Source organism: Astyanax mexicanus, chromosome 2 (genome assembly GCF_023375975.1).
Source record: "Astyanax mexicanus isolate ESR-SI-001 chromosome 2, AstMex3_surface, whole genome shotgun sequence".
Taxonomy (NCBI): Eukaryota; Metazoa; Chordata; class Actinopteri; order Characiformes; family Acestrorhamphidae; genus Astyanax; species Astyanax mexicanus.
The window spans coordinates 1,278,384-1,298,098 of record NC_064409.1 but is presented as its reverse complement, the minus strand read 5'-3'; the positions used below and the strand labels follow the sequence as shown (position 1 = coordinate 1,298,098).

The 19,715-nt window shown below is 38.4% G+C and overlaps 2 protein-coding genes across 2 annotated transcripts in view; one reads left to right on the top strand and one right to left on the bottom strand.

Moving 5' to 3' along the window:
* cacna2d4a (calcium channel, voltage-dependent, alpha 2/delta subunit 4a) overlaps positions 1-19,715 on the top strand; it is a 150,282-nt gene that overhangs the window by 54,702 nt on the left and 75,865 nt on the right. The window lies entirely within an intron of this gene.
* Positions 1-19,715, bottom strand: part of lrtm2a (leucine-rich repeats and transmembrane domains 2a) — a 47,498-nt gene that overhangs the window by 8,981 nt on the left and 18,802 nt on the right. The gene's annotated exons all lie outside the window — the stretch shown is intronic.

The following is a 19,715-nucleotide window of genomic DNA, read 5'->3' as shown; positions in this document are numbered from 1 at the left end:
CACCGGTTGATGTCGACACCCTAACATCTCTCTGATCAACTCGTATTTCTGAGGGTTTTCTTTTACTAGCAGCTGCTGACAATGAGGAAGAGGTTGAGGAAGAGTTTTATCATGTGCAGCATCATAATCAACTCAGAGAAACCCACTGTATTTCACAGAGAACAAGAACAAGAGGATTTTAATGGAAGGAGAGCTTTTAAAATCTTAATAAAATACATGTAAGCTGGTTTTTGTTTTTTTGTAAGGTGACAAAAAGTGGAAAAGTTCAAGGGATATAAATACTTTCGCAGGCCGCTGCACACATTTTAATACACTAAATTGTCGCCTCGATGACTTTTTATACCTGACCCCGGCCTCCTCTAGGTTTGATTGACAGACGGTGGGTCGGAGGAGGTGAACGGACAGGATGTAGTGTAGTTGTTGCGCTGCTTTACATGCTGTTCTTGCTATTTTACGTCTGTCAGAGCAGCTGAACAGAGCGGGGCATTAGCTAGATTAAAGCTGCAGTAGACGGGTGTGTGTGTGTACGGGTGTGTGTGTGTACGGGTGTGTGTGTACGGGTGTGTGTGTGTACGGGTGTGTGTGTGTACGGGTGTGTGTGTGTACGGATGTGTGTTATAAAGCCCAGAGGAAGGTTGGAGCTGTCAGATCAGCAGATCTGAGCCGCGGTGGTGAAAACGGACATTTGGAGGCTCGGCCAGAGCTGACGTAGATTATTAATGAGAGAGGCCAAAGTCAGCCAAGGCCGGAGCCGTGTCTCGCTGATGGACAGCCTTTAGACGCCTCGCATTCCCACTGCTCTATTTTAGAGCCGTACTGAAGGACAGATTCATAGAGGTTAAAGAGACAGAGAGGAAATACACACATGAACCACGGGGCAGGAGTTTCTACTGATTATTACACATCCAGGGATAGGGGGTGTCCCGATTTTTGCTAGGTTGGACCAGTAGGTTATGGTTTGGAGAAGTGTTGGGGCTAAATGTGCTTTCAAACAGAGATTTTTCAGAGGAAAACTCCAAACAGAGGACTATGGAGACCAAAGAAACCCACAAATTTGAGTATTTTCCTTGGTAACCACTATATTACCATAGTTTAATTTATAGTTTTAATGTAACAAGCATAACAAGAAAAAAAAAACCTTGCTAGTAGTTCGTCTCAGTATCTAGTAGTGTTGTAGTCAAGACCACTAAAGCTGAGTCCAAGTCAACAGCCAGATCAGGACCAGATTAAGATTTAAAAATAAAAAAAATATTTAAAATAAAAAAATTAAAAACAATCACAATTTGCCCTCAAAGAGGTCATCACTATGATTAGCTAGCTTGTTACTAATGGTAGTTCTCTCATCGGTAACATTAGTATTTTAGCTAGCTCGTTGCTACGGTTAGCTAGCTCATCACTAAGATTAGCTAGCTTGTCGCTAGCTTTAGTTCTCTCCCTGGTAACATTAGTATTTTAGCTAGCTCATCGCTAAATTTAACTAGCTTGTTTCTTAATGGTAGTTCTCTCCCTGGTAACATTAGTATTTTAGCTAGCTCGTTGCTACGGTTAGCTAGCTCATCACTAAGATTAGCTAGCTTGTCGCTAGCTTTAGTTCTCTCCCTGGTAACATTAGTATTTTAGTTAGCTCATCACTGAGATTAGCTAGTTTGTCGCTTACTTTAGTTCTCTCCCTGATAACATTAGTATTTTAGCTAGCTCATCGCTAAGGTTTACTACCTCGTTACTAATGGTAGTTCTCTCCCTGGTAACATTAGTATTTTAGCTAGCTCATTGCTATGGTTAGCTAGCTCATCGCTAAGATTAGCTAGTTTGTCGCTTACTTTAGTTCTCTCCCTGGTAACATTAGTATTTTAGCGAGCTCATCGCTAAGTTTAACTACCTCGTTACTAATGGTAGTTCTCTCACTGGTAACATTAGTATTTTAGTTAGCTCTTTGCTATGGTTAGCTAGCTCACTGCTAAAATTAGTTATTTCACTAGTGAGCGTCCACCTCACCCGAAACGGAGACAAGACCAATTTCAAACAAGATCAAGTCCGAAACGAGACCGAGACCAGTCTTAAATAGTGCAACAGACAGCAGAAGCTGCAGCATTTAAGGTGGAATGGAAAAGTTTCATAAAATAAAAGCTAATAAAAGATTATTTCAGCTAACAATAGCCAGCCAGCCAGGTTTGTCATTCCCGTAGTCAGCAAAATATCGATATCAGTAATATCTATTTTGCTTGTCCGCCAAAAATACCTTGAAACCGCCCTGCTGTCAGTGGCCAAATGTGAGCAATGCACCTAATGAAAAAAAATCTATAATTCTGTATGTGATTCGTTTTATTTTATATTAACATTGATGGAATTTAGCAGATGTTTTATCCAAAGCAACATAAAGAAGTACTTGGTTTTCCACAGAGATATATTCATAGCTTTTTTAAATAAAGAAAGCAAACCTAAAGATGCAATACTCAACAGATAGATAGAGTACATGCATTATCCTACACCTGAACGTCAAAGAGAAATCAGAGTAAGATATAAGTGCAATCACAGCCTTTAATAAGTGTAAAACTGCTGTTGATTTAAGGGTGCTTGAAGGAGATTGGTCTTCAGCGTTCGGCTGTTCGAAAACTCAGGGTCAGATTGTTCCACCACCTCGAATCAGGACAGAGAAACGTCTAGATGTTTATCTTCTACACGTCTTAAAGGACGGTGGGTCATGAAGCTTAAAGCGATGGAGGCTGGAGCTACAGCAGCTTATTTTCAATAACAAACATTATACAGTATAATCAGCTTTGGGAAAATTAGAAGATCACCTCAGTTTCTGAATCAGTTTCTCTGATTTTGCTATTTATAGGTTTATGTTTGAGTAAAATGAACATTGTTGTTTTATTCTATAAACTACAGACAACATTTCTCCCAAATTCCAAATAAAAATATTCTCATTTAGAGCATTTATTTACAGAAAATGAGAAATGACTGAAATAACAAAAAAGATGCAGAACTTTCAGACCTCAAATAATGCAAAGAAAACAAGTTCATATTCATAAAGTTTTAAGAGTTCAGAAATCAATGTTTGGTGGAATAACCCTGGTTTTTAATCACAGTTTTCATGCATCTTGGCATCATGTTCTCCTCCTCCACCAGTCTTACACACTGCTTTTGGATAACTTTATGCTGCTTTACTCCTGGTGCAAAAATTCAAGCAGTTCAGTTTGGTGGTTTGATGGTTTGTGATCATCCATCTTCCTCTTGATTATATTCCAGAGGTTTTTTGGTAAAATCAAAGAAACTCATCATTTTTAAGTGCTCTAATTTTTTCTAGAGCAGTATCTACAGTATAATGATATATTTTTTGCTATCTTACACCCCGTTAACAGTCTATTTTCACGCTTTGCTCCTGCGCTGTTAAAATAGCATCAGTTTTAGAGTTTAGGAATATATCTACATTTCTGATGTGTTTTTATATATTTTGGTGGTGGAAAACGCAAGAGCTCCACTGACTGATTAAAACCCTGACAACAGTGAGCACAATCATCAGAGTCCATTCCTATAGGTGCGCCCAGCGCTCATCATACACCCGACTTGTTAAACACACACACACACACACAAGGACACACTGCAGAGCACAAACCTGACTTCTAACTCGACAATAAACAGAATAAAAAATAAAATATAATTTCTGGTGCGCTCACGATACAAAAGACACACCGACACAAAATCAGCCCTAAATCAAGCTGCATGATAGATCGCTAAAATATGGGACCATACACTCACACTATATATCACCTCCTACGATGTTTTATACTTTTAAAATACATGAACATCAAACAGACATGAAGATTTCTTGACTTATCCATTAAGAAAAACCCAGACCAGTGTAGAGAAACGTTCCCAGAACGTCAGCAGTTTCTCTGCAGAACATCCAACGCTGAAGGCATGTTGCTTCTGAGTTACATCAGAACTCACATCCAGCACACACACATCCAACACACACATCCAACACACACACACACTCTTATACAGGCACTGTGCAACCCTATTTAAGTTTAATCAGCCCTTCTGCTTTGTGAGTCATGCCTGTGTGAGCCCTGATCTCAGAACAGCCCCAGAGAATTAAAGCTGCTTTAGAACTTACAGCCTTCAACTCAACACCACTAACCCTCAATAACACTACTCTCAGTGGTAGAGTGTGTGTGTGTGTGTGTGTGTGTAGCATGGCATTGAATGACATCACCAAGCTCATCCATATCTTTCTCAGTGTTTATGTAATATAAATATATATATATAAAGGGGAAAGTCTCAGTTTAGCATCATTTTAAATGAATCATGCTGCAGATCTTTGGCTATATACATACTGTAGTTATAACTTCTTCATTTGGAGTCATTTAATACCTTTTTTTTGTAGCACAAACAACATTACACAGATGTTTTAGTTTGAAACAGGTGAATATAAGTGAATATAAGTGTGAATAAAAGTGTGAATATACGTGTGTTTATGCTTCTCAGCTTTGGTTTGATTAAAGCAGTTAAAGAATATGTAGAATACTTCCTGCTGATGTGCAACCATCTATATCTCACTACTGCTATCAGAGGCATTTCTGCACCACCCCTAAACCCATACATCACCCAGTGCCCCTCCCAAACTACCCCTCCCTTCTTTTTTAACAATTGTCAAATTTCTGCAAAAATCAGTGGGTTTATTTACTCTTTAAAATATTAATGTTGGTAATATAATTTGGGATTTTGCATTAGGCTGCTCCCTAGTTTTTCAGCTGCATATATATAAAACAAATTGATGTATTTTACGCACAAACAAAGTAAATATACTGTATATTAAAGAAGCTTAGTTAAACTGTCTGTCTGTCGGAATGGTATATGTTTATACTTCTCTACAGGTGTTGGACAATGAAACTGAAACTCCTGGTTTTAGAGCACAGTAATTGATTGTGGTGACGGACAGTTCTGGTGGAAACAGGAGAGTTGAGGTGCACATTGAATTCTGCGTGATTTGATCAGCCGTGGTTTTATGTTTTTTGGATACAATCCGGGTTAGCACCCGAACATCCCTTTCAGACAGCTTCCTCTTACAGCGTCCACAGTTAATCCTGTTGGATGTGGTTGGTCCTTCTTGGTGGTGTGCTGACATTACCCTGGATACCGTGGCTCTTGATGCATCACAAAGACTTGCTGTCTTGGTCACAGATGCTCCAGCAAGACGTGCACCAACAATTTGTCCTCTTTTGAACTCTGGTATGTCTCCCATAATGTTGTGTGCATTGCAATATTTAGAGCAGAACTGTGCTCTTACCCTGCTAATTGAACCAACCTTCACACTCTGCTCTTACTGGTGCAATGTGCAATTAATGAAGATTGAACACCAGGCTGCTAAACATAAAAAAAACTCATTTTTATCGTATCACCCAGCTCTAGCTTCTCTATGTATGTGTGTGTGACAGGCTGTGAGTGTGTGCCTGTAGGAAAAGGGTTTATTGAGGCTGTAGATTAGTGGGGATGTGGGCTGAGCAGGAGATTATGGAGTTATGAAATTCCATAATTAGCTGTCAGCTGATTCGCCGCTGTCATATTGGAAAACTTGTAACCTGTCGGCTCGCTGGACTCGCATTCCACAGTCCTGTTACAGTGCAACGTGATCTGACGCTGACGGGGTGTGTGTGTATGTGTGTGTGTGTGTGTGTGTGTGTGATATCTGAGCCTTGCCGTCTAGTTTGATCCTGGCGTAAGGCGAGACATACACAGTACTGCTTATCTTCGTCAATCATTAATTCCTTTCATACCAGCCCATCGTCTCGGCCTGTGAGTTTCCACTGTCTCAGCATAGATAGACCTGCAACACTCTGTTCCAGACTTTGTGTTCAGTTTTAAAAATTCATACTTAAAAAGAATTTATTTTTATGCAAAAATCCCTATAAACACTTTCTATAAAAGCACAAAAAAAAGAATAAATAAGCTAAAAGAGCTCGGTTTCAGGAATCATATTCAGCTTCTATGATTCCTTTAGATGCCCCTCCCTTTTTCGTGATGTCACAATAAGGAAATCTGCATAGACCCACCCTGGCTCCACCCCTCACCCATCAACCTCCACCAGGGAGATTTCAGTAATTTCGGTCTGCTGCTGCTTAAGAAGCTCAGACAGTACACAGCAAGATTAGCCAGCAGACTTCTTCTGAGGGAGGGATCTGTACCTACTTGAGTTTTGTGCTTCTATCACAGTTAAGCATGAACTAGCTTGTTCAACTTTAATGCTAAAGTGTGTTAAACGCTCAACGCAAGCTATTTAAACAACATAGGCAGAAGGTGTGAAAATAGACTGTTGGTGGGGTGTAAGATAGCAATGAGCATTATTCTAACTTGAGGGCTATCACTAATAGTGGCAACCCTCACCCATCAATCTCCACCAGGGTAGATTTCAGTCATTCTGGTCTGCTGCTGCTTAAGAAGCTCAGACATTAAAACAGCAGGATTAGCCAGCAGACTTCTTCTGAGGGAGGGATCTGTACCTACTTGAGTTTTGTGCTGCTATCACAGCTAAGCATGAACTAGTTTGTTGAACTAGCTTGTTAATGCCAAAGTGTGATAAACGCTAAACGCAAACATAGATGCATCGATGAGGCGTGGACAGCAACAGCTTCAAAATGTGCATAAAAGTGACAGAGCCCTCAAACGGCTCATTCTGAAAGAGACTGAATCTGAACAAGAACTTCATGAACATGTTTTGTATAGATCATACACAAATTCTAACGTATAAAAAGATGTACAATATGTCCTTTTCATTCAAAAACGTTTAAAATATATAACCATTCCCTTGACAAGCTAAGTATATGAGTTAACCTTGAATCTTAAATATGATAATATGAGTACTGTACAAGTATGACTTTGGAAATAAATATAAATCCCTAATTTTTAAATATTTTTTTAAGATTAGGAATTAAAAAACAGTGCCAAAATTACACCCGTGTTTGGTTTAGTGTTTATTCTAGTAGCTGTATCTGTTAGAAAATTAGCTCCTACAGTTTGTAATGGAAGAATCTCACTGTCTGGACGTTAGCTAATCTAACAGATGATACGATGATCTTGTAAATAAAACAGTTCTGCTCAGACGGCTGATAACGTCCAGCAGATCAGTGTCTCAAAAAGACTGAAGTCAGACAGGGAGAAATGAGTTGCAGTAAAAATATATTCATAAAATGGACTAAAATACATTGTAAATTTACTATAAAATTAATATTAGCAGGAGTAACTGTGAGGAGTTGTTTAAAGTTAATATTTAAAACAGCACATCAAAATATAAAAATATTACTTGCATGTAACAAGAAATTGTGGGATTAATTCCAGTCTGCTGCTTGAGAAACCTAGCCAGCAGACTTCGTCTGAGTGAGGGATCTGTACCTACTGTCGATGGTGAGTCAGCAGATAAAAGAGATTTAAGAACTTTCAAATAATGAGTTTTGTGCTTCTGTTGCAGTCTAGCATGAACTAGCTGGTTTGTGTTTTGCTATTTAGCACAAGCTAAACATAAAAAAACTTAAACAATTGCATGAAAGTGACAGAGCCCTTAAATAGCCCGTTCTAAAAGAGACTGAAACTGTAAAAATTATATATCTCCATTAAAATCTACATTATTAAAGAATCAGAATTAAGCTGATAAATCTAGAACAATAAAGGACATTTCTAGAAGAAAACACATCTATATCTTCTGTCACCCAAAGCGAAACGGAGGTTTGCCAAGTGCTATAGTCAGACCAGCAAACAGCTTTTGGCAGTAAACACTAGATTTAACCTAATTCCCACTGTAAAGTGATGTGATAAAGCTGTAGTTTTCTTGTTCTTCCTGCAGAATCGTGTTAGTAATGATTTTTGTTGGATCTTCTTGCAAGAAAACAATCCAAAGCAAACCCAGGAAACACTTACAGTCTACAGTCTTCAGAAACACATTTAAATACATTAAAACAAGTTTTTTATATTGTTTTCTGGTAATAATGAGCCTCTGTATTTACTAAACACAATGTTCAGCAAATTATTATACACAGTTTCTTTGCCTTAAAAGATTAAAAAAATAAAATATCTAATATAAAATTCAGTGTGGCTAATTTTTCCTCAATGCATTTGGGTAAGAAATGTATGCAGTGAATCTAATAAACTCTTGTGCAGGTTATTAGCAGGTTATTAGCAGTTATATGGGGGTTGGATTTGCCTGTCTTGCCAGCATATGAGCTGTTATCTCAGAGAGCTGTCTCAGAGTAATATTCCAGAGCAATATTCCATTTAAAGTAAAAGTTATGTTGGCGTCTGTCTAGGTTGTATTCAGTCAGTGGAGCTCCTGTGTTTTCTGTTACCAAGATAAACAAGATAAAACTCCAGAAATGTACCTGAACACACCTCATTTCCAGAACACCACGCCCATCAGTGTAGATATATTCAGAAGATCTGCTGCTGTTTAAACCAGGCAGATTAATGGGTTCTCGTTGATAAATAAAATTTTCTGTTATAAATCTATAAATCTTGCACATCTAAATCAGTGGCTAACAAACTCATCCATTTCCTCCTAACGAACAATCAATTTTTTCCCACAAATAGAATCATCAGCAGCATCTGTATTGCCTGCAGACGACTCTCGATTCATAATTCATATGGTAATTATGCAGCGTAATTTCATAGGTGAGGATTTATGGAAATTTAGATCGCAGGCACATAAATGCCTCTGGGATAGATCAGAGTTTATCATCTCACACACATGAATTTCAACCAATCACAGATCTGAGGTGCTGATAAATCACAGTTTTATAAATCGTTTCTTCTGTGCATGAGGACACTGTTCTGTATTCTGACGCTTTTATATTTTATATTTGTCACGACCTCGTCTCAGGGCTGAGCACACACTCCCTGTGTGTGTGTGTGTGTGTGTGTGTGTGTGTGTGTGTGTGTGTGTGTGTGTGTGTGTGTGTGTGTGTTTCGGTGTGCATTTGAGTGTGTGTTTGGGTGTTTTTCCGCATCTTTAAGGCAGACGCTGCCTCTGCTCATCTGCTGTTTAAAGAGGACACGTTTTTATAGCAGCCAGAAGCTTCTTCCCCTGATTACAATCTTCAAAATGCAGCCATGAATAACAAATACTGAAGCACGGCTGCTTCCTGCCCCGCGGCTCAGTGTGCCCCTTCTTGAAACTGTGTGTATTTGTGTGTGTTTATAAGAGTGAAGAGGCATATTGGCCTTAAATAGCAGAGAACTGAGGACTGTGCTGAATGGCTGCAGTTTATATTTTGTCTATCGTATGTTTTTGCACTATAAAGCGCATTAAAAATCCTTTAATCCTTTAAATTTTCCCAAAAATCATCAGAGCTCCTTATAATCTGCTGCTCCTTATGTATGAATTCTATCAGTCAGGTATTAGGGAGCAGTAAAACCACTGCAGTATTAGCATTAGCACTAGCCACTAACCATGCTAAGCGCTAGCACTTTGATCATCCAGAAGTAAGCATTATCTGCCTGTAGCCTGCTGCTAACCCCAGCTAGCACTGCTAGAGCAGCATTAGCATTACCGCTAGAGGTTAGCTGCTAACACTAATGCTCCAGTTTTAGCGGAAATCTGGAAATCTAAGCTTAGTGTCAAAAAAACCTTTATTTTTCAGGAGAGCAATCTGTGTAATTTAACATACAGTGTTTGTTTGAAATTTTTTAAGGATTACAGTTTTGTTTACTTAGCTTAATTAGAAGGAAAGCATGGTGACACCCCAGTTCCCTACTAGTGTCGCATAAAATGTGCCTTATAATCCAGTGAGAATAGACCAGAAAATAAACAGTTTATATTTTGTGTATCGTATGTTTTTGCACTATAAAGCGCATTAAAAATCCTTTAATCTTTTAAATTTTCCCAAAAATCATCAGAGCTCCTTATAATCCGCTGCTCCTTATGTATGAATTCAGTCAGGTATTAAGGAGCAGTAAAGACACTCCATTAAAGTACAGAGTTATACAGGAGTTTCAGTTTAGTTCTCCAGCACTAAGGCTGGAGCAGTATTAGCGTTAGCCGCTAACACCACGCTAAGTGCTAGCTCTTTTTAAGTATTATTGGCATGTAGCCTGCAGCTAACCCTGGCTAGCACTTCTAGAGCAGCATTAGTATTAGCCACTAACCACGCTAAGCGCTAGATCTTCGGCCATCCGGAAGTAAGTATTACTGGCGTGTAGCCTGCAGCTAACCCTGGCTAGCACTTCTAGAGCAGCATAAGCATTAGCTGCTAACCACCACGCTAAGCACTAGCTGTTTCGCCGTCCATAAATAAGTATTACTGGCATGTAGCATGCTGCTAACCCCAGCTAGCACTGCTAGCCACTAACCACTGTCCAGAAGTAAGTATTATTAGCGTGTAGCATGCTCCTAAGTTGTAAAATGTAACTCAGCTTTCCAAAAAATGTAGTTAATCATAGTTAATTCATGTGTGGGTATTTGGATAGCTTTTTTCCTCTTAATAAATAAAATCATCATTTAAAAAAAAAAGTGTTTATATATTAAATCAGGTTATATTTATTTGGTATTAAAGTGTGCTTATTTATACAGAAAATGTAAGTATGAGAAAAAAGCAAAAAATACTTTTTCATGACAGTGTAAGTTCATCAAAATGCCAACAAACTACAGACTTGCAGAAACAAAAAATAGGTAGAAATTTTAACTTTAACATTTTAAAAGTTTATAATTACGATTTTTAAATGCACATATTAATACACATGAAGTCAGTATATTATCTAACAGTTAGCATACGCTAATGCTGTTGCTCCAGACTATTTAGAAATGGTCTTTTTTCAGATTTAACTGAACCATGGATCATATTTAGTTGTAAAAACATAGTTTTTTTGTGGTGGATGAAGGAAACAGACAGTACATATGGTAGCAGTGCTATAATATTATCAGTTTAGTGGAGACGAATGAATCTGTTCATCTATTTTTTATCAGGAAAGGCGACCCCCCTGTATTGACAACAACACTGACGTCAAACCCACGACCTTTCACACGTCACACTTATCAGTGTCAAGTGTAGGAACACTCAGCCCACAGGTAATGCCGTCAGGAGCCGGGATATCACCTGAGTTCATCTCTGCGCTCAGTAAATTACAACCTGAATTTAGAGTAAATAGATCCAGATCAGATATAAACAAACTAAAACCAGAAGAATGAAGCTTTCAGCTGTGAAAAGTATCTAAAAAAGCACATTTTTATCAAGTTCACTGCTTTCATGGCTCTTTTATATCTACTAAAATTAGGAAAAATAATCAATAAAAATAAAAAAATAACAAAAATAGCAAATATTATATTCTTAGAAAGTGGCAATTTCATGTTTTTATCTTAAACTATGTTTTCTATCTTATGCTCGGATAATGTTATACATAGGATGTATGTTATGTATACATTTTTAAGCTGACACTCTAGGATTCTTCCTCACCTCATTGATAATGCTGTGCTGTGCTCTTGCAGTCATCTTTACAGGACTTTACCACACCTAGGGAGAGTCCATTTTTACTACAGTTTTTTTTTGGAATTCCTATGGAAAGCTTTGACTGAATCAGAATCAGATGACAGGTTTATCTCTCGCTCGCACTGTATGTGGTGCGCAGTCAGCGTGAAGGTAAATCTATGCTGCTGATGAAGCTCAGTCTGCTTTGATTGTCTCTGAGCTTCTCCATAGAAATATTGATAAGCTCGTTGTCGAAATCTATCAGGACGATAGATATCAGTCTGAGCGATTTTCTCCCTGGTGTGCAGGCGATGTAGCATTCCTCGTGAAGAAGCAGTGACAGGCGCTAATAGGAATCTGAGCTCGTGCGAGAGCGTGCGAGAGTGTGCGAGAGACGGCATATGCAAGGGTGAGATACAGAGAGTGATCTGTAACATCTCAAAGAGAAGACACCAGAATAGAGATCAGAGTTAGATTAGCATTAGCAACATTAGCTTGGTGCATTAGTCCATTAAGGGATACAATCAAGAAAATCACATTCAGTGTAACTTCCTTAATTTCTTTATTTTTCTTTTTCTTTTTTTAAATTTTCTATATACTACCATCCGTTTTCTAGTGAAATACAGTATAGAGGAGGAAATTATGCAAATTATTGTTAGTCTATTTGGACAATAGCATCTGCCAACAGTAATGTAATGTAATGTAATGTAACATTTGCAATTACACCTGTTCATTTACATTACATTATATTACATTACAGCTGAAGACATACTTTTATACACTTTTCTAAACTATTTAATAACTGAGCCATTTGTATTATTATACATCAATATACAGTATGTATCGATTTACAATTTTTTATGTTTTAATTTTGTTTTATGTTTTGATTTTTTTGTTATCTTTTTGTTTTAGTTGATTTACTTTAATATATCACAGTCACAACCTTTTGTAATTTAAACTAATATTATTATTTTATTTGTTTTTTTACAGTTTCACCATTTTTATTAGTTTATGTTATTTTCTATTGTCTTATCTTAATTGTTATTTATTTATTTATTTATTTACCTATATATTTATTTAACCAGGATAGTCACATTAAGATTAAAAATACATACAAACAAAATACTTATACAAAAACAAGCATACGTATGAAAATTTGTGACTAGTCTGAAATTCAATTTTACTTTAATTTTACTTTGTTTTTTTTTCCCTTTTCCTTTTTTTCTTTTTATTCAGATTTTATTCTTTCTTTATGTACAGCACTTTGAGCTGCATTTTAATGTGTGAAAAGTGCTTTATAAATAAGGTTTATTATATTATTATAATAGTAAAAAAATAGAAAAAAGGACGTTAAAAAGAATTGATATAATTTTATGCAAAACTCCAAAAAGAAACTTAACAGATGCTCATTCTCACTCATTCTCTTATGCTTCCTGCAGTTTAAAAAAATAAAAGCATAAAAAAATTAAAAAGAGAAAAGTACCTTGAATGAACATAAATGTATTTTATTTCACTTTGCTATTATTTAACTGAAATTCACTTTTATATTTACACATTTTTTATATTTGAAAAGCAAATTGCTTAAAAATACATTTTGTGGAAATACAGAGAAAGTATATTTAAGGATTAATGTGTTTTTATATTAGTATATTAAGTATATTAAATAGAAAAATCACTTTTAGTATTCCCTACCCAATTTCAACATACTTTTAATGCTTTTAAACTATAATTCCTTTCTCAAGGGTAGTTAAACTATTTTACTCAGTGATCTCAAAGCCGATCTGCCGACCGTGCACCGTGCAGATTTATTTAAAGTGGTTGTTTTTTTTACAGGGAGAAAAATCACATTTTTTACTCTGTAAACAACATGTGTCATTCATAAGAGCTGAACACCATGTGACGGCGAGCTGATGACTGCAGCCATATGCGTCCAACATATGCCTGAACGCTGAATAACAGCGGCGTTAGCATTCCTCCTCCGCTTTCAGCATCATGTTAAAGAAACGTAGATATTAGCGTGAAAAACACTGGATTTAACCCCAGTTCTAGACTGCTTCGCTTGGGGGGGGGCATGCATATGGAAGAACATAATGCGTGGGCATGTTAATAGTCATATTTTTAAAGCCAGAGCTAATAATACTGGCTAAAACAGAAAATGACGCACTGTAAAGTCTTTAGCTGACACTCTAGGATTCTTCCTCACCTCATTGATCATTCTGCACTGTGCTCTTACAGTCACCTTTACAGGACGTCTGTCATAATGTGGACACATGAGCATCAAGGCTTTTAGAGATACTTTTGTAACCCTTTCCAGCTTCATGCAAGTCAACAACTTAACAATTCTTGAATGTAGGTCTTCTGAGAGCTTGATCTTTTGTGCGAGGCATGATTCACATCAAGCACATCAAGCTGCTAATGCTACAAGTTAAGCAACAAACGGGTTAAAAGGCTTAGAATTCGTTTAATTCACCCTTATACAGTACTGTGCAAACTTTTTAGGCACTAAAGCAAATTACAAAAGACTAATCCATTTATCTCAACAATATGAGTGTTTTTAACTGAGAAAAAAAAGCACCACATATGATTTAAACAGATGCAAATAATCATAAATACAGTAAAACGTAACGAGGACTTATCATTTTTAACTATAAGTATGTTGTAAGTATCTTGTGAGCCACTTAAGCTGAAGAACTAAGTGTAGAGATTCCAGATCCAGATTTCTCCTGGATGCTCCTCAGCCAGCATGTGTATATTATGTTCAGTTCCGCAGTTCAGCAGCTCACCTGATTTACCACATTTAAAAACGGAATTTATATAAGGTATAAACTTAATTCTCCAAACATTTCTGGCATTTTACGAACAATATATGACTCAAAAAGCAAATATAGTAGAAATAAGCAAGGAAATATATTTAAGTTGCACAGCAAAATTCATTTTTTGTGACTGGTTCAGAGATTTTTTCAGAAAAATATATAGTTGTAGAAGCAAATAACACTGAGCAACAAATCACCACAGCTTAGCGTTTAACGTCAACTTGTGGAAGTCTAATAGTTTAAACTGGAAAAAGTGTTTAATTTGTTTAATTTACCCTTATACAGCACTGTGCAAAAGTTTTAGGCACCAAAGCAAATTGCAAAAGACTAATCCATTTATCTCAGCAATATGAGTGTTTTTAACTGAGAAAAAAGCACCACAAATGATTTAAACAGATGCAAATAATCATGAATACAGTAAAACACAACAAGGAATTCTCTTTTTTAACTAAATATGCACAGCAAAATTTAAAAGCATGATTGGTTCAGAGACTTCTTCAGAAAAAGATATAGTTGTTACATGCATTGCGCTTGGGGGGGGGGGGGGGGGGATAACTGCCCCCTCAGCCCCCCCCACCACTAGAACCAGGCCTGACTGGAGTGCTGCTGTAAATATTTAATAGCAGCAGGACTTTGTTGGCTGTTTATCAGAAGGTTTAGTCGAAGGCTTTCGTGCCGCTACTGAACTACTGAAGCAAAACGAGTGCTGCTCTCCAGTGAGCTGCGATTTTAAAGACATCCTCCCTCTTTTTTACCCCCTCTCACCCGCAAAGCCACATTAATTCAAGATTAAAAGCAGTGGATCCAGCAAATATCTGGGGGCTGTGTGAGATGAGGTACTGAGTGAGCTTCTGAGCCTCTGGAGCATCCTGTTAACATACTGAGAGCCGATACACTTCTTTTAGTATAGTATAGTAATACAATTATACAGTAATTCTAACTCTTGTAAAAGAAAAGTGCATTTAAGGTGGTAATGGTAATGCTCTATGATACAGCTCGTGTTTTAGAAGGTAAATACTTTGTACTTACAAAGTAAGGCAAGGCAAGTTTATTTATATAGCACCTTTTATAGACTTCTAAAAAATACAAAAAGTCAAATTAAAAAACATATAAAAGAATAACAGTAAAATTTTAAATAAAAAAAATAATAAGAAAAAGTATTATGAAGAAGAATCAAAATTATGAAGCATTGCCAAGTATATTTTTTAAAGTATACTTAACATGGCAAAGAAATACATACATTTAAATTACTTTTTTAAATAATACGTACTTAAATACATAATAAAAGCCCTACAAGCCTACACCCTGTGAAAGGCCTGTTGCAATGCTCGTTGCTATTTTATACCCCGTCATCATGTTCCCCATATATTTCCCCATATTATGCACATACTGTTAAAATAGCATCAGAGTTTAGGAATATATCTACACTGATGGGCGTGGTGTGGTGGTCTGGAAGTGATCTGCGTTCAGGAGTGTTTCTGTTTCTATCTTGGTGGCGAGAAACACAGGTGCGCCACTGACTGATTAAAACCCTGACAGCAGTCAACATATATATATAAGATAAAATAAAAATACCGTGATATACTGTGATATAGCGTGATATACCGTTTTTGCTCATACCGCCCAGCACTAAAACACAGTGTTTCTGGCCATTAATAGAGAAGAGCCCAATAGACTTCCTGCATGGACCTCTTCAGCTTTTTAATCAGGCACATATTAACACAGGCCTTCTAGCTCCATCTGTCTCGGTGTCAGCTGGTAATTTCTGTTCCCTTTACGAATCGCTAAGTGTGAGAGTGTGTGTGTGTGTGTGTGTGTGTGTGTGCTGCGATGAAGGATTTAGTTAAGATGAAAGCTGTTGTAATTAAAGATAAAGACAGACAGCATGTTGAAATATTGAAGTAAAATATGCTTTTAGACGTGTTTTTTTGTTGTGCTGTGCTGTCTGTCCTCCATTAATCATCCTCTACTGCATAAAACAGACCAGCTTCTTCATACAGTACTTAAATCACATCACACAGCTTAATTTAGTGGGGTTAGGGTTAGTGTTAGTGTGTCTTTGCTATCGTAACGACGGGAAAAGTATTTCGCCTTTTGCTGCTTGAAACGCAAGCACATGTATGTATATATGTACTAATTCTCTTAATTAATAATCATGGGCGTGGTTAATTTTTCACTTGATCATTAGAGTCAGGTGAGCTCTGACTTTGGTGGATTGCTATCGTAACGGTGCAGCTACCTGGACGTGTTCAACAAACTCTTCTCAGCAGAGGAAACTGAGCTGCTGGTTGACGCTGTGAAGGAGTTCCAGCAGCTCATTTACGGGAACAGCAATGTTATTTTATTTACTATTCTGTTTATTGCTCATCTGACTGTTGACTGTTGTCTGGGTTTAAATGAGTCAGTGGCGCACTGAGTGTGTTTTCCATTCCCAAGATAAACAAGATAAAACTCCAGAAATGTACCTGAACACACCTCATTTCCAGAACACCACGCCCATCAGTGTAGATATATTCAGAAGCTCTGCTGCTGTTTAAACCAGGCATTGTTAAAGCTTGATGTATCTTTCTGATTCGAGTCTTTACAAACTAGCTCTGGAAATTTTCAAAGTCGCTGAGAATAAGGGTATCTATTAAATACTCTAAATATAAATGTAAATGCAGTAAAACACTACTGTAGCCTCTAACATACACACACACACTCGTACTGCAGAAACTCAAAATCATGAATTCATTATCACTCACACATTAACAGATGCCACAGTGTCTCACTCCACTGCAACAGTTCCAGCTCTGTTAGTGTGTGTTAGTGTGTGTTGGTGTGTGTTAGTGTGTGTTAGTGTGTATTAGTGTGTGTGTGGTGAACAGGATGAGTGTGAGTGAAAGAGATGAAGTGTGAGCCAGACATTGCTTTATTACAGCATCCATCTAAACCCCTCAGAATGATTTTAAATGATGTCATCGCACATCTGTTTCTATGAGTTTCACTGCTTAATAGATGCTAATTTTGATATGATATATGATTCATATTGAGGAGAGCATCAACACTGACTGTGATACTTGAGAAAAAGACAGAAAGGCTGTCCGTTAAAAAATTAAATGACATAAAACTCTACCTTACACCCTGTGCAAGGCGTGTTGTGATGTTCATCACTATCTTACACCCCGCTAAAAGTCTATTTTCAGGAGGTTTGATTACTCAATAACCGGAACAATGGTACAAATCCCAGTGTACAAAATGTTGCAGTATACTGACAGGGCATTTAAATAAAAAGAAATGCACTAAAATTTAAGTAAATAAAGTTAATAAAAGGATAAAAAAATTCTTTATCTGTAGTAAATCAGTGCTGGAACAGATGGTGTTACTGATGTTACTCTCTACTGCAGCAGCATTTACACACTTACACACTTACATCACATTCACACTTTCATCTTATAATAACTAGAATAACTAGCGGGACGTAAATGCTAAACTGTTTTGTTAAACACTAACTGTTTCAGTAAACCAGAGTTATATTTTAGCTAGCGGTTCATTAGCAGACTACAGTCCAATATACTCAACTCTGAAAGAGCTAGCGAAAGAGCTAGTGCTGCAGTTAGTGGCTAATGCTAACACTAATGCTGCTGCACCCAGCCTTAGTGCTGGAGAAACTTCTGCACTGAAAACTCACCCTTTTATAACTCTGTACCTCTGTGGAGTGGCTTTACTGACTGGTGGAATTCATACATAAGGAGACATCACAAGTTGCAAAAATATAAAAAATTCAGGGAAGTTCCCCCAGACGTGGACTTTGTATCTCCCGAACAAAAAAACAATAACTTTTGCTCACACCAATGGATACCAAAGGATAACAGAACTTTACTTTTTGCTATTGCCCGTGGAAAATGCGAAATCACTATTATCAACTGTACAAGACTTTTTACTTTTAAAAGACAAGGATATACTTTAGAGTAGTGTGAGGTGAAATAAGTTCTATATTTCCTCTTTTTGGAAGGCTCTGCCTCCACCATAATGCTCCTTCTCACAAAAAAAAGTGAAAAAAAACACTGCCCGCCCACGTTAAAAACTCTCTTTGTAGAGAACAGGCCAATCAGAACGCCTGTTTTTCATGCATTCATGAATATGCACACGAGGGGAGTGGCTTTCTCTCCGTCTGCCTTTCTTCCCCTGTGTGGTTCTAGATTCTGGGAAATTGTATCTGACTTACTATTGATATGCAGTAGACTCGCGCAACTTCCGGGAGACTTGGGAAGTCTGCATAAGGCGCACCAGATTATAAGGCACACTGTCGAGTTTTTGGATAATAAATGAATTTTCAAATGCACATTAAAAAAATACGCAAAATAGGGTGAATTTACAGATGAAGCCAGAGAGCACTGAGCAGAAACTGGAGATAAAAACTGCTACAGGAAGACGTCTGTCAAGGTTGACCCAGGCAGAGAGACGAGGAGGCGGACGTAAACTCAGGTAGGGCGAATTTATTAAATAAATATAAATAAACAAATAAACAAAGAACAGCGAAACAAACCAAAATAAACTAGGGAGACTAGACAGGGAACTGGACAGGAGATGGAGACTGGACATGAGACGGAGACTGGACGGGGAACTGGACAGGAGACTGAGACTGGACGGGGAACTGGACAGGTGACTGAGACTGGACGGGGAACTGGACAGGTGACTGAGACTGGACGGGGAACTGGACAGGTGACTGAGACTGGACGGGGAACTGGACAGGTGACTGAGACTGGACGGGGAACTGGACAGGTGACTGAGACTGGACGGGGAACTGGACAGGTGACTGGAGACAGGACAGGGGACAGAGACTGGACAGGGAACGGACACTGGGAACAGGGACAAGAACATTGACGGGGACGGAAACAAACACAGTGACTGGGACAGGAACAGTAAAACCACAGGGGACAGGAACAGGCACGAACACAGATACAGGGACCAGGACAGGGAGAGACAGGGGAACCAAAAACACAGGTGGGTGCCCAGGACCGGCAAAAGTCTGTGGGGATAGCCTGGGCACATAACTGGGGGCAAAGTCAGGAGGCCTAGGAGCAGGCCTGGAAATACGGGGCCTGGGCCCAAACATAGTTCTGGGAGCTGCTGGTGCCGGAGCTGGAGCAGCTGGGATTGCTGGTGCCGGAGCTGGAGCAGCTGGGACTGCTGGTGCCGGAGCTGGAGCAGCTGGGACTGCTGGGGCCGGAGCTGGAGCAGCTGGGATTGCTGGGGCCGGAGCTGGAGCAGCTGGGACTGCTGGTGCCGGAGCTGGAGCAGCTGGGACTGCTGGGGCCGGAGCTGGAGCAGCTGGGACTGCTGGGGCCGGAGCTGGAGCAGCTGGGACTGCTGGTGCCTGAGTTGGAGCAGCTGGGACTGCTGGTGCTTGAGAGAGCGGCGTGGCCGCCGCAAAAATCTCGGAGAGCGGCGCCGCCGCCGCTGCAGTCTG